Below are 25,817 nucleotides of genomic sequence, written 5' to 3' on the forward strand. Positions count from 1 at the left end.
TGAGTAAGTCTGTATTTAGCGACACGACTCTAGGCCAGCAAGTCAGTATTCAACAGTCACAGACAAGGTCACGTGATCCAACAGGCCATTGAGAACCAGCCGGTTTATTGGGAGTGATGTGAATTGATCCACAGAGACAGGCTTGTCTGTGACAAGGCTTGATTGAAGATGACAGGGAAGGACCAAAGTCTTTTTGGAGTTTGTCTAACTGGTATTAGCTCATTTTAGGAAGAGTAAGAGCTGCCTACAAGCTCTGGAGGGCCACAAGAACTTACTGTTCGGCAAGTTGTTATATTTCAATACACTGCCAGTTATGTCCAATGATTGTAGTGAACATTAACCTGGTCAAGCAGACAGGAGATCAGGGAAAATAGTTTACTACACTGTCAGTCTGTGTTTTGATGCAAAAGGGTTAACCAGGGTTAACAAGGTTATGTTTATGATAATGCAATACATGTCATGTAATTACTATATAGGCATTTTGTAGGGTTGATAAGTGCTGGTTATGTTTATGATAATGCAATACATGTCATGTAATTACTATATAGGCATTTTGTAGGGTTGATAAGTGCTGGTTATGTTTATGATAATGCAATACATGTCATGTAATTACTATATAGGCATTTTGTAGGGTTGACAAGTGCTGGTTGACCTCTATGTTCCATAATAATTATGAAAGGTTGTGAAATTGTTAGGCACAATATCCTTGTCTTGCACCAGCCTCAATCATGATCATGCACACACACACACACACACTGCTGTGAACATTCAAGCTGCTACCATGGCAACCCTGTCTCCATCCCCAAGGGAACACACCACGGAGGGCTGTAAACACACACACACACACACACACACACACCCACACACACACACACACACTTCCCCTGGGAAATAACATTCTTCTCTCCATTTATAAACGCTGTCATGTTTCAAATAGGACATTCTGTGTCCTGTGCTTTCCGATGAAAGTGAACAAGCTGGCATTTATGATTCGTATTCACTTACATCTCAAAGTGCCAACCTCCTCTGCCTCCAATGTGTAGCACCATTTTGCAACCAAACACTCACCTCACATCTACGATCATAGTGGAGAGATGAGGAGTAACATTGATCAATACTAAACACCAAGATTCTGCATTATTTCCACTTTCTTAGTAATGAGAATTCGTCATAGCTTTAACAATAACGCCATGTTTGAATTGTCAGTGTTTATTATGATTTTAGTGGCAAAGCAGAATAAACTATTCTAAATATGAGGTAAACTCCCAGCAGAGCCCCAAGTCCAATGGGTTTATCTTCTGGCGTGTTGATGTTAATGTGTTGATGTTCTCCGTATCCATAGACAGAATGATTTTGCAGTGCATGGTGATCAAACAGCTTTCCTGTTATATTCATCAGAGGTGAAATCTGTGTTTCCAAAAAAATAGTAATTATACAAATCTTTAACAAAACAGGTATACGACAGTATTCATACCTTGGTTGTTGTGGTGAATGTGAAATTTAAAAAAAAAACTGTTTTGATAATGGGTTTCATACGCATACCTTGTCCATAATGTAGAGGCCTATGGGATATTCATTGAAGAGGTACAGTTGAAGTCGGAAGTTTACATACACTTAGGTTGGAGTCATTACAACTCGTTTTTCAACGACTCCACAAATTTCTTGTTAACAAACTATAGTTTTGGCAAGTCGGTTAGGACATCTACTTTGTGCATGACACAAGTAATTTTTACAACAATTGTTTACAGACAGATTATTTAACTTATAAGTCACTGTATCACAATTCCAGTGGGTCAAGTTTACATACACCAAGGTGCCTTTAAACAGCTTGGATAATTCCAGATAATTATGTCATGGCTTTAGAAGCTTCTGAAAGGCTAATTGACATAATTTGAGTCAATTGGAGGTGTACCTGTGGATGTATTTCAAGGCCTACCTCCAAACTCAGTGCCTCTTTGTTTGACATCATGAGAAAATCATGGGAAAGAAATCAGCCAAGACCTCAGAAAAAAAATTGTAGACCTCCACAAGTCTGTTTCATCTTTAGGAGCAATTTCTAAATCCCTGAAGGTACCACGTTCATCTGTTCAAACAATAGTACGCAAGTATAATCACCATGGGACCAAGCAGCCATCATTACCGCTCAGGAAGGGGGCGCGAAGGGGACGCGAAGGGGACGCGGTCTCCTAGAGATGAATATACTTTGGTGCGAAAAGTGCAAATCAATCCCAGAACAACAGCAAAGGACCTTGTGAAGATACTGGAGGAAACAGGTACAAAAGTATATACAGTGGGGAGAAAGAGTACAGTGGGGCAAAAAGTATTTAGTCAGCCACCAATTGTGCAAGTTCTCCCACTTAAAAATATGAGAGAGGCCTGTAATTTTCATCATAGGTACACTTCAACTATGACAGACAAAATGAGAAAAACAAATCCAGAAAATCACATTGTAGGGAGAGCCGTCCAGAGTGGTGATGCTGGACGGGCGAGCAGGTGCGGGCAGTAATCGATTGAATAGCATGCATTTAGTTTTACTTGCATTTAAGAGCAGTTGGAGGCCACGGAAGGAGAGTTGTATGGCATTGAAGCTCATCTGGAGGTTAGTTAACACAGTGTCCAAAGAAGGGCCAGAAGTATACAGAATGGTGTCGTCTGCATAGAGTTGGATCAGAGAATCACCAGCAGCAAGAGCAACATCATTGATGTATACAGAAAAGAGAGTTGGCCCGGGAATTGAACCCTGTGGCACACCCATAGAGACTGTCAGAGATCCGGACAACAGGCCCTCCGATTTGACACACTGAACTCTATCAGAGAAGTAGTTGGTAAACCAGGCGAGGCAATCATTTGAGAAACCAAGGCTGTCGAGTCTGCCAATAAGAATGTTGTGATTGACAGAGTCGAAAGCCTTGGCCAGGTCGATGAATACAGCTGCACAGTAATGTCTCTTATCGATGGCAGTTATGATGTCGTTTAGAACCTTGAGCGTGGCTGAGGTGCACCCATGACCAGCTCTGAAACCAGATTGCATAGCGGAGAAGGTACGGTGTGATTCGAAATGGTCAGTAATCTGTTTGTTAACTTGGCTTTCAAAGACCTTACAAAGACAGAAAGACACTGCCGATTTTGCAGGTTTTCCTACTTACAAAGCATGTAGAGGTCTGTAATTTTTATCATAGGTACACTTCAACTGTGAGAGACGGAATCTAAAACAAAAATCCAGAAAATCACGTTGTATGATTTTTAAGTAATTAATTAGCATTTTATTGCATGACATAAGTATTTGATCACCTACCAACCAGTTAGAATTCCGGCTCTCACAGACCTAGTTTTTCTTTAAGAAGCCCTCCTTTTCTCCACTCATTACCTGTATTAACTGCACCTGTTTGAACTCATTACCTGTATAAAAGACACCTGTCCACACACTCAATCAAACAGACTCCAACCTCTCCGCAATGGCCAAGACCAGAGGGCTGAGTAAGGACATCAGGGATAAAATTGTAGACCTGCACAAGGCTGGGATGGCCTACAGGACAATGGGCAAGCAGCTTGGTGAGAAGGCAACTACTGTTGGCACAATTATTAGAAAATGGAAGAAGTTCAAGATGACAGTCAATCACCCTCGGTCTGGCGCTCCATGCAAGATCTCACCTCGTGGGGCATCAATGATCATGAGGAAGGTGAGGGATCAGCCCAGAACTACACGGCAGGACCTGGTCAATGACCTGAAGAGAGCTGGGATCACAGTCTCAAAGAAAACCATTAGTAACACACTACGCCGTCATGGATTAAAATCCTGCAGCGCACGCAAGGTCCCCCTGCTCAAGCCAGCGCATGTCCAGGCCCATCTGAAGTTTGCCAATGACCATCTGGATGATCCAGAGGAGGAATGGGAGAAGGTCATGTGGTCTGATGAGACAAAAATAGAGCTTTTTGGTCTAAACTCCACTCGCCGTGTTTGGAGGAAGAAGAAGGATGAGTACAACCCCAAGAACACCATCCCAACCGTGAAGCATGGAGGTGGAAACCTCATTCTTTGGGGATGGTTTTCTGCAAAGGGGACAGGACGACTGCACCATATTGAGGGGAGGATGGATGGGGCCATGTATCGCGAGATCTTGGCCAACAACCTCCTTCCCTCAGTAAGAGCATTGAAGATGGGTCGTGGCTGGGTCTTCCAGCATGACAACGACCGGAAACGCACAGCCAGGGCAAATAAGGAGTGGCTCCGTAAGAAGCATCTCAAGGTCCAGGAGTGGCCTAGCCAGTCTCCAGACCTGAACCCAATAGAAAATCTTTGGAGGGAGCTGAAAGTCCGTATTGCCCAGCGACATCCCCGAAACCTGAAGGATCTGGAGACGGTCTGTATCGAGGAGTGGGCCAAAATCCCTGCTGCAGTGTGTGCAAACCTGGTCAAGAACTACAGGAAACGTATGATCTCTGTAATTGCAAACAAAGGTTTCTGTACCAAATATTAAGTTCTGCTTTTCTGATGTATCAAATACTTATGTCATGCAATAAAATGCTAACTAATTACTTAAAAATCATACAATGTGATTTTCTGGATTTTTGTTTTAGATTCCGTCTCTCACAGTTGAAGTGTACCTATGATAAAAATGACAGACCTCTACATGCTTTGTAAATAGGAAAACCTGCAAAATCGGCAGTGTATCAAATACTTGTTCTCCCCACTGTATATCCATAGTAAAACGAGTCCTATATCGACATAACCTGAAAGGCCACTCACCACTCAGTAAGGAAGTTAAAGCTTGGTCACAAATGGGTCTTCCAAATGGACAATGACCCCAAGCATACTGCCAAAGCTGTGGCAAACTGGCTTAAGGACAACAAAGTTACGGTATTGGAGTGGCAATCACAAAGCCCTGACCTCAATCCCATAGAACAATTGTGGGCAGAACTGAAAAAGTGTTTGCGAGCAAGTAGGCATACAAACCTGACTCAGTTACACCTACTTTGTCAGGAGGAATGGGCCAAAATTCCCCCAAACGTATTGTGGGAAGCTTGTGGAAGGCTACCCAAAACTTTTGACCCAAGTTAAACAATTTAAAGGCAATGCTACCAAATACTTAGAGTGTATGTAAACTTCTGACCCACTGGGAATGTGATGAAATAAATAAAAGCTGAAATAAATCATTCTCTCTACTATTATTCTGACATTTCACAATCTTACAATAAAGTGGTGATCCTAACTGACCGAAGACAGGGAATTATTACTAGGATTAAATGTCAGGAATTGTGAAAAACTGAGTTTAAATGTATTTGGCTAAGGTGTATGTACACTTCCGACTTCAACTGTAACATGTGATCTGCATAACATACCAATCAATACCAATTGACATACCTTTGCATGCCTCCTCGTCTGTTTACCTGTAGAGACAGACACAAAAGTGAGCAGTTCAGTCATCTGCACCCATTACAGCTAGCCTTCAACATATTCTTATAGACTACATATTCTTACCTCTGTTGATTTTCATATCCATTGAATTGTCTCCAATTTCTGTTTTGAGAGATTTGCACAAAAATACAAATATATATTTAAATATTTTTTTTTTAAGGAACCTTTATTTAGCAGGCAAGCCAGTTAAGAACAAATTCTTAGTTACAATTAACGGCCTACCCCGGCCAAACCCTAACATGAACAACGCTGGGCCAATTGTGCGCCGCTCTATGGGACTTCCAATCACATCTGGTTGTGATACAGCTTGGAATGGAACCATTGTCTCGTAGTGATGCTTCGAGCACTGAGATGCCTTAGAACGCCACCGGGAGCCCCGCTGCAGCACTCGAGCACTGAGATGCCTTAGAACGCCACCGGGAGCCCCGCTGCAGCACTCGAGCCCTGAAAGGATCGATGGTATCATAATAAAACCATATCAATTTAGATCATATAAGGGACAAACTTGACCTTAAACTGAGGAGCTCTTTACATTTTTCAGTTAAGTGCCGGCACTTGCTTCCTTTCAAATTCAAATCGAAATGTTTCAGTTGGGCAGTTAGGTTCTTGCAAGACCCCACACCAACTAAGGAGGTTCCTCGATGAACCCCACCTCCTATGGGGTTCTTTGAAGAACCTTTTGGTGCAATTTTCAGTGCCAAGAACCATAAGCTTCTTTGAAGAACTTCGAGGATCTTTGAAGAACCCTTGTTGAACCCCTACTTTTAGAGTGTAGCTATATGCTGATATGCTGATTGGTGTACCCATCACTTATCGATTATTATGAATTACTATGAAACATTGTGAAATTGTCTCCATATTGAAACTATCTGATGACAATAACAACATATCCCCAAAGAAGACAATGAAGTCAGTGAAAAGTATGAGAGACCTGTTTTTAAATGTGTCAATGCACCAATAACTAGCGCATCTACAGCAGCAGTATCTATCCACCTTTGAAGTCTCACCACGGTGCCATCCTCGGTTATGACATTGCAGGTGGTAGGCCCCATCATCTCGACTGTAGCGTAGAAGCATGATCTGAGCAGCAGAAGCACAGTTCAAAGAAATCAAACTATGCCGTTTGGATGTTGGTTTAAGCATGCATCAAACAAGTAAGCAGGCTTCCGCTGTGCTGCGGGGTGCGGCGCTGAGAGGTTTGTAAAAGAAGGCGGTGTCGTGTTTGGGTTTCCTTGCTCACTGATCTCGTTGTTCAGAAGAGAATCTGGCCCAGGGATTATCAACGAGATTCAGCCGCGTAGACAAACAGATAGAATATTTGACTGAAACATAATCATTTCTAACCTTGCTAACATTTGTACACGATCACGTCTCTCTATTATGCGTGGGAATACTTGGGAGGATTTCCAAAATTAAAATCACTTGGAGCTGATTTCCTGGTGTTTTTACAGTCTTATGTCCAACAATTTTTAAAAAATCCATTTAAAATTGATGCCTCAGGGTCAGATAGAGGGCACTGAGCAATTGTAGGACTGGATTGATGATTTCTTCCTTTTGAAAAAGTTTCATGGGGAAGAAATGGAAGTGTTTGCCAACACTGGGTTGGACCCCTAGCTTGTGGTGATATACTGTGTTGGTACAACTGAAAAGCCCTCACCAGACAGAGATAGATGAAATGGGGAGAAGGAAGGGAGGAGAGAGAGATAGAGAGAGAAAAAACACTTTATTGAGTCAAGACCGTACAGTACATCAACATTCAACCATCATGTACAACCGCGCTGATGTGTACGAGCCTGTAAGAAAAACAGAAGTTTGGGCAGATTTAAAAAAGAAAAGACAAACGCAGATCCCCCTCATCGTCAACAGAGCACAACACCCCCTGATGGCCCTATGTATGGATGAAGAGCCTAAGGTTCCCAAACAAAACTGTAGTAGGCATATTCCACCTTCAGTCTTGTTGCCACCAACCCCTCGAGCATGCCCACGACCAGTGTTGGAGTAATCACCTTGGAAAAATAATACATGGCCTATTATTCGTTCATTCTTTCAACAACAATGTATTACTTTACGCATTTACTCCCTGGGAAAAGTAATTGGTTACATTGAATTAACTTTTGCATTACACCTAAACATTGCGCGTCCTCACTCATTGCAAACAATGTCGACGTTCTACTACGCAGGCCTATACACCAACACAAGTAGCCTAATGATGACCGATTATACGACTCAAATCAAGCCTTGTTTGGACGAGGTAGGCCTATGGTCGTCTTCAGCAGCAGTGGTCAGGTCTCGGGGGTCTTCAGCTAAAAGTTTTGTGTTGGCGTGTTGCCTTTGCAGGTGCTTCAAGGGAAGTCGTGTTGATAGCAGAGGGGAGGTGGAAGTCGTGTTGATAGCAGAGGGGAGGTGGAAGTCGTGTTGATAGCAGAGGGGAGGTGGAAGTCGTGTTGATAGCAGAGGGGAGGTGGAAGTCGTGTTGATAGCAGAGGGGAGGTGGAAGTCGTGTTGATAGCAGATGGGAGGTGGAAGTCGTGTTGATAGCAGAGGGGAGGTGGAAGTCGTGTTGATAGCAGTGGGGAGGTGGAAGTCGTGTTGATAGCAGAGGGGAGGTGGAAGTCGTGTTGATAGCAGGGGGGAGGTGGAAGTCGTGTTGATAGCAGAGGGGAGGTGGAAGTCGTGTTGATAGCAGAGGGGAGGTGGAAGTCGTGTTGATAGCAGTGGGGAGGTGGAAGTCGTGTTGATAGCAGATGGGAGGTGGAAGTCGTGTTGATAGCAGAGGGGAGGTGGAAGTCGTGTTGATAGCAAGGGGAGGTGGAAGTCGTGTTGATAGCAGTGGGGAGGTGGAAGTCGTGTTGATAGCAGTGGGGAGGTGGAAGTCGTGTTGATAGCAGAGGGGAGGTGGAAGTCGTGTTGATAGCAGAGGGGAGGTGGAAGTCGTGTTGATAGCAGAGGGGAGGTGGAAGTCGTGTTGATAGCAGAGGGGAGGTGGAAGTCGTGTTGATAGCAGTGGGGAGGTGGAAGTCGTGTTGATAGCAGATGGGAGGTGGAAGTCGTGTTGATAGCAGTGGGGAGGTGGAAGTCGTGTTGATAGCAGTGGGGAGGTGGAAGTCGTGTTGATAGCAGATGGGAGGTGGAAGTCGTGTTGATAGCAGTGGGGAGGTGGAAGTCGTGTTGATAGCAGTGGGGAGGTGGAAGTCGTGTTGATAGCAGTGGGGAGGTGGAAGTCGGGTTGATAGCAGATGGGAGGTGGAAGTCGTGTTGATAGCAGTGGGGAGGTGGAAGTCGTGTTGATAGCAGATGGGAGGGGGAAGTCGTGTTGATAGCAGATGGGAGGTGGAAGTCGTGTTGATAGCAGATGGGAGGTGGAAGTCGTGTTGATAGCAGATGGGAGGTGGAAGTCGTGTTGATAGCAGATGGGAGGTGGAAGTCGTGTTGATAGCAGAGGGGAGGTGGAAGTCGTGTTGATAGCAGATGGGAGGTGGAAGTCGTGTTGATAGCAGATGGGAGGTGGAAGTCGTGTTGATAGCAGATGGGAGGTGGAAGTCGTGTTGATAGCAGTGGGGAGGTGGAAGTCGTGTTGATAGCAGAGGGGAGGTGGAAGTCGTGTTGATAGCAGTGGGGAGGTGGAAGTCGTGTTGATAGCAGAGGGGAGGTGGAAGTCGTGTTGATAGCAGATGGGAGGTGGAAGTCGTGTTGATAGCAGATGGGAGGTGGAAGTCGTGTTGATAGCAGAGGGGAGGTGGAAGTCGTGTTGATAGCAGTGGGGAGGTGGAAGTCGTGTTGATAGCAGATGGGAGGTGGAAGTCGTGTTGATAGCAGTGGGGAGGTGGAAGTCGTGTTGATAGCAGATGGGAGGTGGAAGTCGTGTTGATGGCAGTGGGGGGTGTTTCTTGCCTAGTCACAGTCTATGTTTTGTAGTTATATCCTTGTCATTTTGTCCTACAAATCAAAGTAATGGGAGTACTTCCACTCTGAGAAAGTTCAGGTTTTAGACGCTTTTTCCATGTTTCACCTCCCTAACTAAAGCTGTTAGTAGTAGTAGTAGTAGTATGTGTGTGTTAACAGGAACTTGGTGAGAGTACGAAAAGAACTTGAATCTGGGGCAGGGGGATTATTTTATATTGCGTCAACAGAGAGGGAACAATAATCACAAATATTTATATGGATCAATAACTACAATAGGAAGGGAACGATAACAAAAGTAACAACTGACTTCTTTGATCAGTAACTAATATTATTACTCCAAATGGAACAGTAACTTCGTTATGTTACTTGTTACTGCAAAAAGTAATGGTATTAATGTAGTCCCCGAGCACTGCCCACCACATTCACAGACTCCTGTACAGATTACAGTTCTACCTGGTCTTCCAGATGGTCAACCTGGCTTCTCCTGACAGAAGCTTCAGCAGGACTACCGCTCCTGTGCCTGAAACTGTATTTCAGTCCTAGAATGAACATTCTGGAAGAGAACCCCTCCGCCAAGAACCAGCTGCTTAGCAAGAGTAAACATTCTTACCAGTCTTGGACACTGTACGAAGAGATGAGCTAACGTACAAAATGGACAACCCTCCCCAACGCTTAGCTCTAGACGCACCAGGGGCGATCGCCCCATGTATGATCCTCCATTGGAGGTCAGCTGTGCGTTTGTCGATTGGTAGCTTGTACAGTGACAGCCAGCAGCCTTTTGGACCAAACAACTCGGCCCAGCCCATTGACTTCACCTTCGCCAGAGAACATTCATTCGACACCTTCACACATGTTGTGTACATCGCCTTCTTTCCAACTGCCTTAAACTCCCACCGTTCTGGGGACAGCAGCAGCCCCTCCCCCCCATGCACCACCCACCACAGCAGCAGTGGTGATATTCATGCTGGGGAGGGTGTTTTCTTGACCCTCATTCCACTGGTCAGAATGTGTGTTGTTGAACACAACATAATGCTTGACAGTTTGTTGACAAGGACTCAGAGACCTCGGTTACAATCTGCTTCAGCGGGCGGCATGGCCAGATGCCCTAGCTCTCTCCCAGCTCCTCATCTGACCTGCTTGTGCTCTGCATCAGGTTGCCCAGCTTTGCACACCCTGCAGTCAGTATGCTTTAGTTACTGTATTACTGGCGACAGTAATGATGTATTGCTATTATAACCAGCTAACAGAAGGCAACATGTTGTACAGAACATGCCTGAGGTGTACAGTACAGGTCATGAGGTCCCAGCATTCCATCACAGCTCACATGACTGGAACGTTGGCTACCACAGGCAAGCCAACATGAACGGAAACCATTACAAAAGTATGTCTGTGCGTCTCTGTTTTCCATGAGTAGGAGATCATGGTTTAGAGAAATAGATATGGATGTTGTGACTAGAGTGGAGAAAACTGCCATATCCTGTCTAAGGGCACGTGTGTGTGTGTGTGTGTGTGTTAGGACACGGCCTGTTACTGACTCCAAATCAGATAAACTGTGACTGTATCTGGTAGATAATGCCTGAAACTGATTTGAGGTTTAGGAGAGTCTTGCTGTAGAAGATCAGAGAGGAACAGCTAACGGAGTGTGTATGATACATTCTACTGTAGGTTTAGAGGTCTTTCTGATCCCTGCTTTTACTACAAGAATGACTTGACTACTGAAAGCCTGCTGAATGCACATTACTATACATCAGATGTTTGTAAGATCCCTGCTTTGTGATAAGAACTCAGGGATCCCATCTTTCATGTTTTGTCCTGTAAGTAGGGCAACCCCAGAGCACTTCTCAGACAGTTGTGAAGACATGCAGAGATGAGACAAGGCTGAGAATACCCTGTATTGTATGTTAATTCTCATGGACTCAACCCAGCCTGCTCAACCAACCATTCCTGCTGACTTGAACAGCATCATGTGTGGTTGGGGGACAGCTGAAGTTGTTGTCCTGTGACGTGGTGACTGAGCTCCGTGTGCATAGTCCACAATCATGTCAGTGTGTGTGTGTGTGTGTGTGTGTGTGTGTCACTTGTGTACTGTGTCAGCAATCAGTAACAATGACCCCTAGCTAGCAGCTCTGTTTAGTGACAGTTCACTATCTGCCACTCAGCTTACATTTTGTCAACATAAACAAAACTGTCATCTACTGTGCAGTCAGGTAAGGTCACGCTGCTGGTCTCACCTCTCCATTCCGTGTGCGTTTCAGTCCGAATGGTACCACCATGAAATAACACACAGACCGTGTTCATTTCTGTCAATGGATTCATCGTCATTTATGCACAACGCATACATCAAAAGACTGAGCTCTTATCACCGTTTCAACTTCTCTGGAGACACAATCCCTTTCAAAGACAACTGCATAAATCACCCGGAGGATGTAATCCTTCTAATCTTGTCTTCTGTTCTTTTCTAATGGGCCCGGTCACACATACGTCAACATGCACACAAACGCAGGCTTCGAACGTAGGCGCACAACCACACGTGCAGACGCACACACACACACACACACACACACACACACACACACACACACACACACACACACACACACACACACACACACACACACACACACACACACACACACACACACACACACACACACACACACACACACACACACACACACACCTGGTCCTAGAGTAGTGTCAATGCCATGCCAGCCAAGAAAATAACATAGCAGCTCCTTCACAGTGTTCAGGAGCAGACTAAACAGACATGCCCAGTGCACATTCCACAGTCACTACTCACCTCACCTGGCAACTGGACTACTGAGGGAACACTGTATATAGAGACAGTACTATTCTAAACACTGACAATAGCCTGGGTAACACCTGAACTGTAGTATCCCATCGGGTCGAATAACCACAACCACGTCTGGAACTTGGCTGAACATCTCATCCCAAAGACCTACTCATCCCAAAGACCTACTCATCCCAAAGACACTGGGAACATTTCGTACATGTCTTTAAAGATTTAGCTAAATGTATCTGGTAATGGGATATACTATTAGCGTTTGCTATACAGTAGGTGAGATGTTTTATTTTTTTTCTTGTGCGAGAGACAGGAAAACACTTTGGTGTCGTGTAGTGTGAAGGACATTCGTTCTGTGGTATTGCTTTGTGAAGTGGATTCTGAGAGCTAGCGGCAGTGCAAGGTCTACAGTGAGAAACCTAGCAGATGGTTTCTAGAATACTCAGTTTGTGCAATATGGTGCTGAGATGGCCCTCTGACTGCTGATGTAATAACAGAGAGAGGAATGAGTGAGCCACTCTCAGAACCAATCTCACAGACGAGGTGATATAATCACTATGTGGAGGAACAAACGCAAGATAAAAGGCTATGAAATGATAAGGAAATGTCAAATATCAACGACAGCAGTTGATATCAATGTTATAGCTTTGTATTTTCATGTTGTTTTGCCTCATGCTGAAAAATACCTGTACATACAAAACATTGTTTTCGATATAGTGCCAAATAAAGGCTATTTTTGGTGCTATATAGAACCCTTTTTGAAGGTTCAATGAAGAACCGTGCGCATAAGAATCTAAATGGAACCTTTATGGCGCTACAAAAAGATCCATACACGTTTTTATTTTTAGCACTAAAAAGGGTTCCGCTATGGTTACGATGTATTTTGGTGCTATATAGAACCTTTTCTAGAGAATGGTTCTATTAAGAACCTTTCTCAATCTCAATGGTTCTACAAATAACATTTTGAAGAACCATGCACAGTTTTTCATTCCAGTAACCCTGTGATATAGTTAAAAATACCATATGTGTTATTATTGTGTTAATAATTGACAAGTTGAATCAGGTGTGCTAGATCAGGAGTGTCTGTGAGTCCCTGAGGAAAGAATTGCGAATCAATGACTTGGATAACCATTTTCAATTGACACAAGGCCATACTTGAGTCTTCTACAAGACATCATCACTGGCCATAGTCATATATAATGTAATAGCATAACACAACACATTAGATAGTGGTCCTTCTGTAGCTCAGTTGGTAGAGCATGGCGCTTGTAACGCCAGGGTAGTGGGTTCGATCCCTGGGACCACCCATACGTAGAATGTATGCACACATGACTGTAAGTCGCTTTGGATAAAAGCGTCTGCTAAATGGCATATATTATATTATTATATATTATATTATATATTATATATTAGATAAACTGGAATGACACTCTTACTCATGGTTGCGCAAAAAGAGCTGTGCGCAAACCCCGCCCCCCAAATATTCAAATGAGCCGCCGACCCTTAATATGAATTATCACTAAGAGAGGAAAGAATCATTTTCTGACCTGCGAAGAACCATTAACGGCCTCCAACGGTTATTTGAGTCATTATGGTCCCACATAGAACCATCACCCTTACCAAAGAACCCTTGAGGAACCCTCTTTCTTAGTGTGCATTGTATACAGGTCTCTTGGCTCTCCTCACACTTTGATTGGATCTGGTGCAAATGCTTGCGCTAGTAGCAGACAGACTATTAGGATGGTCACACTACACACATTCAAACTAGAGATTTCATTATTTTGCCCTTTCTATGTGACAGAGTTCTGGTGACTCGGTTCATCTTGACTCTGGTGACTCGATGTTTACCGTGTACACATTGTATTATGCATATTGAACCTATTGCATATGATCATGCAAGAACGCTATTGCTACGGGGATGCGCAATGCTACACGTTGTTAAGTCATGTTCTTGAACAAACTAAATGCATTTCGGGACACTCTCATTCGTAAAAACCAACAGGCATAGCCAGTGTACTAGGCCTCAACCCCTCTCTACTATGAATGTGACTCACTCAGTCCCAGTCTTCTAGCAGAATGAATGGCAGCCTGCCTGTTATGTAGCAGTCTACTGAGAGAGCCTGCTCATCTGGCCCAGCGCCAAGCCTCTAATTTAAGCTTTAGAACTGCTGGAGGCTGCATGTCGGGGGAGAGGGGGAGAGGAGAGGAAGCCCAGCCCAGGCGGGAGGGCCGTGTGAGGGGGAAAGAAGACGAGAGGAGAGCTCTGGGCTGCTGGGGTCTGCGTAGCTGATGAGAAGGGGAGAGGAGGCCCAATCCAGTCAGGAGAACCATGTGTGGGAGAGGAGAGCTCTGTGCAGCCTGGGCCTGGTTCCCTGAGGTGGAATGGATGGCTGTGCTGCTCATCAATGGAGGATGAGTCATCTCAGGCAGCCAGCCACTCCATTCTAACAGTTATGTTCTGCTACAGTGGATGGGAGCCAAGACACTGACTCTGGCTGGCAGACTGGCGGGCTGTTGCTGCTTCTATTCAGAATAGAGGAATTCAAAGAAAATACTTTCTAGCAAACTGTTGGAGCTGTACAATATGGATGTATTTCCATGTTTCATAATGCATTTTAGATGTTATGTGTCAGTTAGAATCATCTACTGTAACAATACGCGTGTGTGGGGGAGTGCTTTTAAAACAGTATCCATCAATCAAAATGTACTGACTTAATACAAATATGTTTGTCACAAAGTGCTGTGTAGCAACCCGAGCCTTAACCCGAACAAAGCAGAGGCATGTTCTCATTATCACCAGAATCATGATAATGATCATCCCAGCTTTGATATTAGTTAGCATCCCTAAAAGGTCGGCTGGTGTTTGTGAGAATGCAGTAGGCTGACTGTGGATGGCTGAACACTCATCTGGCTCCACTAAGGCTGGTTTCAGTCTCTCTATTTCCCCCACCTACCTACCTACCTACCTACCTACCTACCTACCTACCTGCCTGCCTGCCTGCCTGCCTGCCTGCCTGCCTGCCTGCCTGCCTGTCTGTCTGTCTGTCTGTCTGTCTGTCTGTCTGTCTGTCTGTCTGTCTGTCTGTCTGTCTGTCTGTCTGAGACTCACTCCTACTCCTGTCAGTGCTGTCACACCACAACACAAGCTACATTTTAAATCTACTTTACATCTAGCTAGAATCTGTTAAAAACAGAATTAGCGTTGGACTGTTTTCAGCCCAACCTGCCACTACGGTGCCTCCGGCTATCTGTTAAATCGTGTTGGGGCTGTGTTACCACCACTGTTCGCGGGCTGCCAAAGTCTCCCTGATAGAATCTGAGGTGCCGTATCACAGAGAAACACAGCCAGGACCAGAGACGTAATGTACCGCTTCTTATCTCCATGTGGATTCACATGCATTTACATGTAGGGCCAGTGCACTGCTTATCACACCAGTGCAACCACACACAGGCCATTATTTGTGTGTGCCTTTGTGTGTGTGTGTGTGTGTGTCTGTGTGTGTGTGTGTGTGTGTGTGTGTGTGTGTGTGTGTGTGTGTGTGTGTGTGTGTGTGTGTGTGTGTGTGTGTGTGTGTGTGTGTGTGTGTGTGTGTGTGTGTGTGTGTGTGTGTGTGTGTTTAAAAGGTCTTATCTGTATGGAAAATGTGTGGCGAGTCGACCAACGTCAGTGACATATTGACCATATTTGTGCCCAGCAAAATGCATGAAGGCTTCAGACTGAATGACTTAACGGATGGAGATAAATCCAGCAGCAGGTACCGTCTATCTTCGAGAGGAATGTTCTCTGTGTATCTGAGAAGGACCGCGGCACTCATTTAGTCTTCTAAGTGTTACAACAGTGTGTCGACAAGAGGAAGGCGGAACCACTCTCGTTGTCAAGGAAAAAGAGCATTCATGTTGACTGTGGCAACAGGGCAATTAATGAATTACTACAGGGTTGACTTTTTCCGTCACTTGATTGCAAACTTTTGTTATGGATGTTTTTGAGGCGTTTCCACAGTTCCCATAGAGATTCACCTTTAAATGAGTGAATAAAGGTGCTGCCTCCGCCTCCCAGCTTCTGCTGCGGCTTCTCTTTTGGATAGAAGAAATCCCCCGAGCTTCTATTTCAAGCTTCCCTGACTGCCCGCTGCCTTAACTTTGAGATGGCCTGCTGCCCACGCCTCAACTGAGTCGTCTGTTAACACGCCTCTCCTCTTCTTCGTCTCATGAAGTTCCTCTTTTCTTCTTCTCTTCCGTTCTGTTTTATCTCATCTCAGTAAGGACAGACGGAGCCGAGGGAAAGAGAGGAAAGAACAGATTAACAATACACACCCAGACTCCCACACGACAGGGAGGGAGGGAGGGAGGGAGAGAGAAGCTATGGTTTCAATTGTACCTCCTCATGGAGAGAGGATTTCCCCTCCACGCTGTGCCTGCCCTCTGCCTTACTGGGTAAAGTATGTGTGACACACAGGCTGGAAAGCAGGCATGCACATATAGGTAGGTATACATGCAAAAACACACATTCACATCCAAAGATAAACACACAGGCTTACAAACCCACGCAAGCAAGCAAACACATTGTGCAAGCAAGCAAGTGAGCGCCACATGTGCATGTGCTCTTACTAATGGAAACATTCTGGTACAATATGCTTGTACACACTCAGAAAAATAGCATGCATACACACACACACAGACACACACATACACAGAAAGCCCTGTGGTGACTCAATGCTAAATTGATTTAGGTTCAGAGTGGCAGCAGAGAGCATATGACTCACAGTTTCCATTGTGACCCCGTGGCTCCCTGGCTCTGTGTGTGCGTGTGTGTGTGTGTGTTCGTGCACACGCGTGTGTGTGTGTAGTGACAGATTAACGGAGCAGGTTGTGGCTGCTGCTGTTTGGACGTCTGTAATGAGTTGTACATGAGCTGCTATGTGTGTGGCTGTGGGGTGTTTGGGTACAAACTCACAGAGAACACCAGAGAAAAAAACACTAGGCTGGGTAGCACCTCCAATAGCAGAGTTGATATATCTATAGCTATTAATCTGGTCTCCCATTTCCAGGGATTTAACCAAGCCCAGGCCTGCTTAGCCTTGATATTTTTCACTGACTACTACCAATGTGCTATCGTGAAAAAATATTTCCTCAATAACTAAATATATACACGGTTGCTATCCAAATCACTCCAATGGGTAGGTCTAAAAGAGAATATGAAATGTAGCCATGCTCTTATATCCTCAAGGATACTATTCAGGCCTATATAGCATTTGCAAAGTCATCAGCAGCTGTTGTTTCAATTTAATCCAGGGTTCTACTAAAAATAGGGCAAACATATACAGGAATCCAACATATCAATTATTCATTTGTAGACAAATGGGAATTAAAGACAGACTAAGTCAGTGGCACAGTTGCAACTATGCAAGCAGAAGACACAACTCCTTCAACTGTTTATGTATGGTTGCGTTGACAACCAAACACAATTCCCTATCCAGTTTGTCTACAAATGAATAATTGATATGTTGGATTCATGTCGCCATCTCAACCGAAGATCAAAGTTCAAGAATAGGAAAGGAAAGTAAAAGGAATGGGGGATGTCTAGTCAGTTGTCCAACTGAATGTATCCAACTGAAATGTGTCTTTCGCATTTAACCCAACCCTTCTGAATCAGAGAGGGACATGGGGCTGCCTTAATCGACATCCACGTCATCGGCGCCCGGGGAACAGTGGGTTAACTGCCTTGCTCAGGGGCAGAACGACAGATTTTTACCGTCGGCTCGGGGATTCGATCCAGCGGACGGAACCTAATCCAACTTTAAATAGACTTTAAATAAAGTTTGATTTGATTTACTTTTCTTGTTTAACTTTGATATTTGTTTGAGACGGAGACGTGAATCCAACACGTTCGTCATTATTTCCTAGAAAACCTTAATGAAAGCCAGACTAAGTCAGTGGCACAAAAGATACATCTCCTTCAAGTTATGATATTTGGTTCTGTCGACAACCAAACACAATTCAATATCCTTTTTGCAATACAGTAAATAGCCTATTAACTTGCTGACAAGTTATATCTTGGATTCGTGTCTCTAACTAAACCAACATTAAAGTTAAAGAATAGGATTAAGCCAGTGGCTCAGATGAAACAATCCATGCATTAGATATAATTTAAATGTTGATATATGGTTGCATTGATAACCAATTCAATAATACTTTTCTAATACATTAAATAGCCCACATTTGAGGCAATTTTACAAACTAATGTAACAGCATTTATTCAACTTCAAAATGAGTAACACATCCACGGCCACATTTGGAAGTTAGCCTACTGTAACTATACATGTCTTCTCGTGTAGCCGTAGAAAGCGCTCATGTTCAAAATTGCATGCAAAGGTTGCAGGTCTGTGGAGATCTTCAATATTGCTGTAGTAATCGTTGCAGAATCTCCAACAGTTGGAGTTGGATACATTCAGTTGGACAACTGACTAGACATCCCCCATTCCTTTTTACTTTCCTTTCCTATTCTTGAACTTTGATCTTCGGTTGAGATGGCGACATGAATCCAACATGTCAATTATTCATTTGTAGACAAACTGGATAGGGAATTGTGTTTGGTTGTCAACGCAACCATATATAAACAGTTGAAGGAGTTGTGTCTTCTGCTTGCATAGTTGCAACTGTGCCACTGACTTAGTCTTTAATTCCCATTTCATTCCCACACACACTTGCACTATGTACTTTGAATGCAATCTAAGCTGCAATCCAGGTTGTTTGGCTGTGATATTAGAGGAAGCACAGTAATACCACATCAAGTTGATATAAATACAAAATATCCGACATTGTATTCTCATTTGAACGTTGTTGTCCTTTCAAGTGGTTGAAGGCGCAGCGAGAGCATGTTTAGATGACAGCTAAACCAACAATCAGACATTGTTTTTCCATTGGAATGTGGTTGTGCTTTTAGGTGGTTGAAAGCATAGTGACAACACGTTGGGAATTCAACAAACCCCTGGCCAACCCTTTTTGAGTGGGGGGGGATACAGGTTGATCAACTTCTGTACCAAATGTTACCAACCAACATTTCCACGTTGAAATGACTTGTCGTGCCCAGGAGGCAGGAACCTTTAGAGGTGTCGGGATGAGAAAGAAAAAATTCTATCTAACCTATGAGTCTCTGCTGAAGCATACTGATACAGACAGACAGAATGCATCTCTCATCCTATCAAACAAGTGTGTGTGTGCGTGCGTGCTTGTTCGCGTGTCTGTGTGCAAATGTGTGTGTGTGTGTGTGTGTGTGTGTGTGTGTGTGTGTGTGTGTGTGTGTGTGTGTGTGTGTGTGTGTGTGTGTGTGTGTGTGTGTGTGTGTGTGTGTGTGTGTGTGTGTGTGTGAGTGAGTGTCACAATGGTTTCCTACCAGCCAGTTATGGACCCGGCCGTCTCACTTAGCTGACCTGCCCCTGACAGGGCCTTTGGAAATCCTGTCGGGGTAACGAGAGGGTGTAATAGAATATGAGCACTCCACTTCACCAGGGCTGGACTCTCCTCTGGATGTTGTGATTCACTTGATGTGCTTACACTGGAAACCAAGTCGTCTTAGGTCTGTAAAATAGATAGATCGAAGGCACTTAAACAAACAAGTATGCTAGGACTGCAGCCTTGCTATGTTGTTGTCGTTGTGATTGTGTTACTAATCAAGACATGATGCACGTCCAGGGGTCTACAGTATGTCAGAAACAGCCTGGCTGAATCACCATCCCCTTCTTTCCTGTGGAACTAAAGAGGAATCTAACACACACCTGGCGTAGGAAGATGTGACAGTGGACTGTAGATGGTAGTCAATGACATTTGTAATTCAGTTTTGACTCAACCATAAGGGCGTGGACTCTTTGATCATGTTTCCAATGTGCTTCCGTCCTGTATCCACCATCTTTCCTGTGATTTTTAACTGGCAGCCATGTTAATCACCATCCTTCCTGTGCTTTTTAACTGACAGCCATGTAAATCACCATCCTTCCTGTGCTTTTTAACTGGCAGCCATGTTAATCACCATCCTTCCTGTGCTTTTTAACTGGCAGCCATGTAAATCACCATCCTTCCTGTGCTTTTTAACTGGCAGCCATGTAAATCACCATCCTTCCTGTGCTTTTTAACTGGCAGCCATGTAAATCACCATCCTTCCTGTGCTTTTTAACTGGCAGCCATGTTAATCACCATCCTTCCTGTGCTTTTTAACTGGCAGCCATGTTAATCACCATCCTTCCTGTGCTTTTTAACTCGCAGCCATGTTAATCACCATCCTTCCTGTGCTTTTTAACTGGCAGCCATGTTAATCACCATCCTTCCTGTGCTTTTTAACTGGCAGCCATGTAAATCACCATCCTTCCTGTGCTTTTTAACTGGCAGCCATGTTAATCACCATCCTTCCTGTGCTTTTTAACTGGCAGCCATGTAAATCACCATCCTTCCTGTGCTTTTTAACTGGCAGCCATGTAAATCACCATCCTTCCTGTGCTTTTTAACTGGCAGCCATGTAAATCACCATCCTTCCTGTGCTTTTTAACTGGCAGCCATGTTAATCACCATCCTTCCTGTCACGTTACTCTAGCTCCTCTTGACTTGACGCTGGCTAAATGACACCCGGGGTGGAAATTCCAACCTTCACTCTGGGCTCTTTGGTCTGGGTAGCTTTATCGCTTGGCTGATCTCTGATCCTGTCTTCTTCCAATCCTCCAAGGCCATGTCACATTCATTCCTCATAGTCAGGAAGCCAGGAACGTCGTGTGTGTGTGTGTGTGTGTGTGTGTGTGTGTGTGTGTGTGTGTGTGTGTGTGTGTGTGTGTGTGTGTGTGTGTGTGTGTGTGTGTGTGTGTGTGTGTGTGTGTGTGTGTGTGTGTGTGTGTGTGCTCGTGTACGTGTGCGTGTGCGTGGGTAAGCAGGATGTGACCTCGCAGTCTTCCACTTCAGAAGGGAGAAGCTAAGCTGATTCCTTACACCTAATTAAATCACGATGGGGGGGGTTGAGTTGGGGGGGGCGGGGTGTTGACATTAACATTGCCTCCTGCCATCTCACAAGATAAAAGACCATCATCCTCACTGTCTTTTTCTGTAGTGAAACTATGAACGGTGCGCATTCATGGTAGTACAGTCAAGCCCTGCTTGCGTGTGCCTGTATGTTTCCCTCATAAATACAGATCTAAAATGCAATAAATAACATACACTGTGAATGATTCATCATTTTCCATCTTTTTGATCAACTCTGCAAGGAAGATATGAAACAAAACTCGTACAAAGGAAACCACTGTAGGCCAGCGACTTGCAGTGACATGAAACTTCCAAACCCCAAATGACACCAATGCTCCTACTCAACGTATATCAAAGTGAGCTTTGAAATACTTTTCAACTTTCCTCTCTATAATCTTTTTGTATATTTCAGATAAAAACTACTTTGCATATCTGAGAGAGAGAGAGAGAGAGAGAGAGAGAGCTGGGTTAGAGGGCTGACGACATGCAATCTCTCCTCCCTAACGAGATAGTCGTCCATTCAACACTTTACAGAACAGTCTAATCCTCCTCTGTCTGACGATGTGTCCATTTGACCAAACTGCAGCGAACCCCCTGAGAAATAATATAACTTTTATTACGAGGATGCCTTCATGAGTGTCTTATCAAAACATCAACTAATTGATCAATTATGTTTTAGATGTAGACTAGAGAGAGTGTTCTTTGTTGCTATTCCTATAGTACATAGGCAGTTAGAGGGGCTTGATTCTTGACTCTACCTTATGTGTCTACGTATTATAGGATTATCCCTCAATGTCAAACGATGCAAATGTATGTAAACCGTATGCAAACTGGTCTGAGGTGACACACGCCTGTTAATATGTGGCAGGATCAGATACAGAGGGAGATTCTAACCAATGTAATTGGGAGACATTTTGCCGATCATGCCGAACGTACAACCAGATTTCACCATTCTCTCTCTCTTTCTCTCTCTGTTCCCTCTGTGATATTCTCGGTTTCCTGATGTAAAGTTAGCAGCTTGTGTGTTTGTGTGGGTAATTACCTGGCCTGGGTTTCTTTGGCCATGTTCTGTTCTGTTCTCTCGGTGGAACACGATCTCTCCGTTGCTAAGAGAAGAGTTTAGAACACCCACTGACTCTCTCACCCACCACATCACGCCACACACAGCAGAAAATGCCTGTTTATTCCCCTCTCTTTCTGTCTCTCTCTGTGTCCCTCTCTATCTATCACCATCCTCTTTTCCCCTTTCTCTCTCTGGGGATAGGCAATGTTTTGTTGCGTTTATGGAACTACAGGGAAAAGAACAGAACGGCTGTCTGTCTATTAAACAGGGATGACTCAGACAGACAGACAGACAGACAGACAGACAGACAGACAGACAGACAGACAGACAGACAGAGAAAGAGAACAAGACAAAAGGAGACATACCGTACACAGAGAGAGAGGGATAGAAAGAGAGAGAGGGAGAAAGAACAACGTAGAATGAGGCAATCAATCACTTTTGATTTAACACGAAGGATACCTACAGAGAGCCATTGTCACCGATGCAGAGGACGAGTCAAGAGCAGCAGCAGCATAATAGACTACAACATTGAAATTAGACTCATTATCAGCCCCGTCAGCAGCCTTCATCCTTGGCATCATATTATCAGCAGAACGTAAGAGCTAATGTCAAAAGAAGATTTTTAAGGTCCCACGGCAAACAACTACAGAGACAGACAATGTACAATTAAGGTTCTGTATTACAAGTTCAGATTTTTATAATAGTGACAATATCTTAAAAAGCACTTGATGATTTGTTCTCTTTTTAAAAAGGGTACTGCTGTCTAAACGTGCGTTCAAGAGGTGTGACATTTAGAGTAAGAGCCCAGATAGAAACTTATAGGAAGGCTAGGAGTTAGGACTATAAGTATCAATATGAGGCCGGGGGCAAAACTAACAGCAGCAGTTAGTTCACTCACAGAGCGGTGGTTGACCTTTGTTCCTTCATTTGTCATCTCCCAAGCAGAGTTCATTCAGCTCTTCCCGAGCAGGGTCGTCCTCTGTGTGTGGTTTTGTGAGCGTTGTATTAGTCCCCTCTCCCTCTGTCGTCTGACTCGGTAATCGATGGCAGGTTCGGTAGTCGTTGGCTGGCTGCTGGGCTCTCCTTCACACCAAGCCGATAGCCTCTTGCAGGTGCGTTGGGTATGCCCCCCCACCCCCCTGGGTCTGTAGTTGTGGAGGACAACAAACATACAATTAGAACATGTACTGATCTACCAACTTGAAATCCCACTTGCACGTTAGACATAAGCACTTTCCTTTAGTAGTGCTTTAGCAAGCGTTGTGTGAGTGTCCTTGTCGGTAGTCAGGCTCGGTAGCTGATGGCTGTTTGCATGCCGGCTGTCTCTCTCTTCCTGCTGGGCCTGCTGGGCTTTAGGTCTCGGGGGACAACAAACAAACGATTAGAGCAGGGATAGGCAACTGGTGACCCGCAGACCCTCCTTTGTAGGCCCACGGATCAATTTCCCCCGGCCCCCCCAAAAATCTACTTACTGCTGAGAGTTAGAATAGTAGAATAAACAAGGTGCAATTCTGAAATTTGTTTTTGCATCAGCAGTTTCTCAGTTATGTTATTCACTGATAGTCACTCAATTAGCCCATGTCAGATAACTATTTTTAAGATTGGTAAGTTAGGCTAGCCAACACTTGTAGTAATCATGGGGCCCCCCCAATCTGTTGAATTACAGACCGGGGGGGCCCCATTGATTTTGTTAGTCATTCTCACTCAGATATCATATTAAGAACAGCAAACGTTTCTCTGCCCCATGGCAAAATGAGTAGAATTGCATGAAATTTGTTTTAAAATTGCAGTCTTCTCTCCTTCACTTGGCAAAATATGTAGAATTCAGCAAACTTACTTTAAACTGCAACATTTTCTCTACGCCCCATGGCAATTAGAGGAAATTAACTCAAAAACCCCACCCCGTCAAAGTTATTTGTGAACCACACCCCCATGCATAGATAATAACAGAGTAGCAGCAGTGTAAAAGAGGGGAGGGGGAACAATGCAAATAGTCTGGGTAGCCATTTGATTAGATGTTCAGGAGTCTTATGTCTTTTGGGGAGAAGCTGTATAGAAGCCTCCTGGACCTAGACTTGGCGCTCTGGTACCGTTTTCCATGCCATAGCAGAGAGAACAGTCTATGACTAACGTGGCTGGAGTCTTTTACCATTCTTAGGGCCTTCCTCTGACACCGCCTGGTATAGAGGTCCTGGATGGCAGGAAGCTTGGCCCCAGTGATGTACTGGACCGTTCGCACTATCCTCCGTAGTGCCTTGCAGTCTGAGGCCGAGCAGTTGCCATACCAGGCAGTGAAGCAACCATTCAGGATGCTCGCAGGATGCTCTCGATAGTGCATCTGAGGACCCATGCCAAATCTTTTCAGTCTCCCGAGGAGGAATAGGTTTTGTCATGCCCTCTTCACAACTGTCTTAGACCTTACATTTCACATTTCACCCGTTGTATTCGGAGCATGTGACAATTACAATTTGATTGGATTTGAAGAACACGAAAAGGATCCATCAAAAGGGGTCTCTGACTTTTTTTCCCCCGCAACATCCTTTCTGAATTCAAAAGTAATCCAAGAAGTAATCATCTAGTTTTTTTCTAAAGAATCTGTAATCTGATTACAATGTTTTAGCTGGTAATGTAACTGATTTCGTTTTTTATTTTTTAAAATCATATTGTATCACATTGAATCACAAACCATGCTCATAGTTAATATAGGCCTTACCAATCTGTAGAATCACAGCACGCCATGCAAAGAAAGCAAATAGTTCATGCAATTCAATTCAATTCAATTCCACACGTAAGAATGTAAGGAATTAAGTGAAGGCAATCGTTGTAAATAACACATGAGTGAAAGGTACTCTTAAAATAGGGATTCACCTGGATTCACCTGTTCAGCATTGTCATGTTTTGTATACTCAGCAGTGGTGGCTGCTGAGGGGAGAACGGCTCATAACAACGGCTGAAATGTAGATGTAGATGATAATACAAGTTATACACATGGAATTATAGATATACCTCTCCTTAATGCAACCGCTGTGTCAGATATTTTTTTTAATGTACGGAAAAAGAAACCCATGCAATAATCTGAGACTGCGCTCAGAAGTAAAAGTCACAATAGCCGCAATGATTGCGTCAACATAAACAAGAAATTACATGATAAATATTCCCTTACCTTTGATGATCTACATAAGAAAGCACTCCAGGTATCCCAGGTCCACAATGAATGTTTGTTTTGTTCGATAATGTCCGTTATTTATGTTCAAATACCTTCTTTTGTTAGCGTCTTTGGTATACATATCCAAACGCTAATTCTGGTCAGCGTTACATCGGATGAAAACTTCAAAAAGTTATATTACAGGTCGAAGAAACATTTCAAACTTAGTACAGAATCAATCTTTAGGATGTTTTTAACATATAACTACAATAAAGTTCCAACCGGAGTATTCCTTTGTGTCTTCATGAGCAATGGAACGCAAGTGGATACCATGAGGAATAAGCATGATCAGAAAATGGCTGACTGCCAGACACTTGATAGATTCAACTCTCATTCACTGCCACAACACCGTAGAAGTCTCATTCAAATTTCTAGCAATGGTTGACATCTAGTGGAACCCCTAGGCAGTGCAACATCATTAATATCT

At 44.0% G+C, this 25,817-nt stretch overlaps 1 long non-coding RNA gene across 2 annotated transcripts; it reads right to left on the minus strand.

Moving 5' to 3' along the window:
* Positions 1 to 996: 996 nt before the first annotated feature.
* On the minus strand, positions 997 to 23,504 carry LOC118398398 (uncharacterized). Of its 2 annotated transcripts, none has more exons than XR_008071038.1 (5): positions 23,084 to 23,504; positions 5,639 to 5,860; positions 5,480 to 5,518; positions 5,363 to 5,388; positions 997 to 1,407 (listed from the first exon to the last, which is right to left on the minus strand). It is a non-coding gene; the product is annotated as an uncharacterized LOC118398398 (long non-coding RNA). The 2 variants fall into 2 exon arrangements; XR_008071037.1 differs by lacking the exon at positions 23,084 to 23,504 and adding an exon at positions 6,410 to 7,452.
* Between the last annotated feature and the right edge of the window lie 2,313 nt (positions 23,505 to 25,817).

The sequence above is a fragment of the Oncorhynchus keta genome, chromosome 19, assembly GCF_023373465.1.
Source record: "Oncorhynchus keta strain PuntledgeMale-10-30-2019 chromosome 19, Oket_V2, whole genome shotgun sequence".
Taxonomy (NCBI): domain Eukaryota; kingdom Metazoa; phylum Chordata; class Actinopteri; order Salmoniformes; family Salmonidae; genus Oncorhynchus; species Oncorhynchus keta.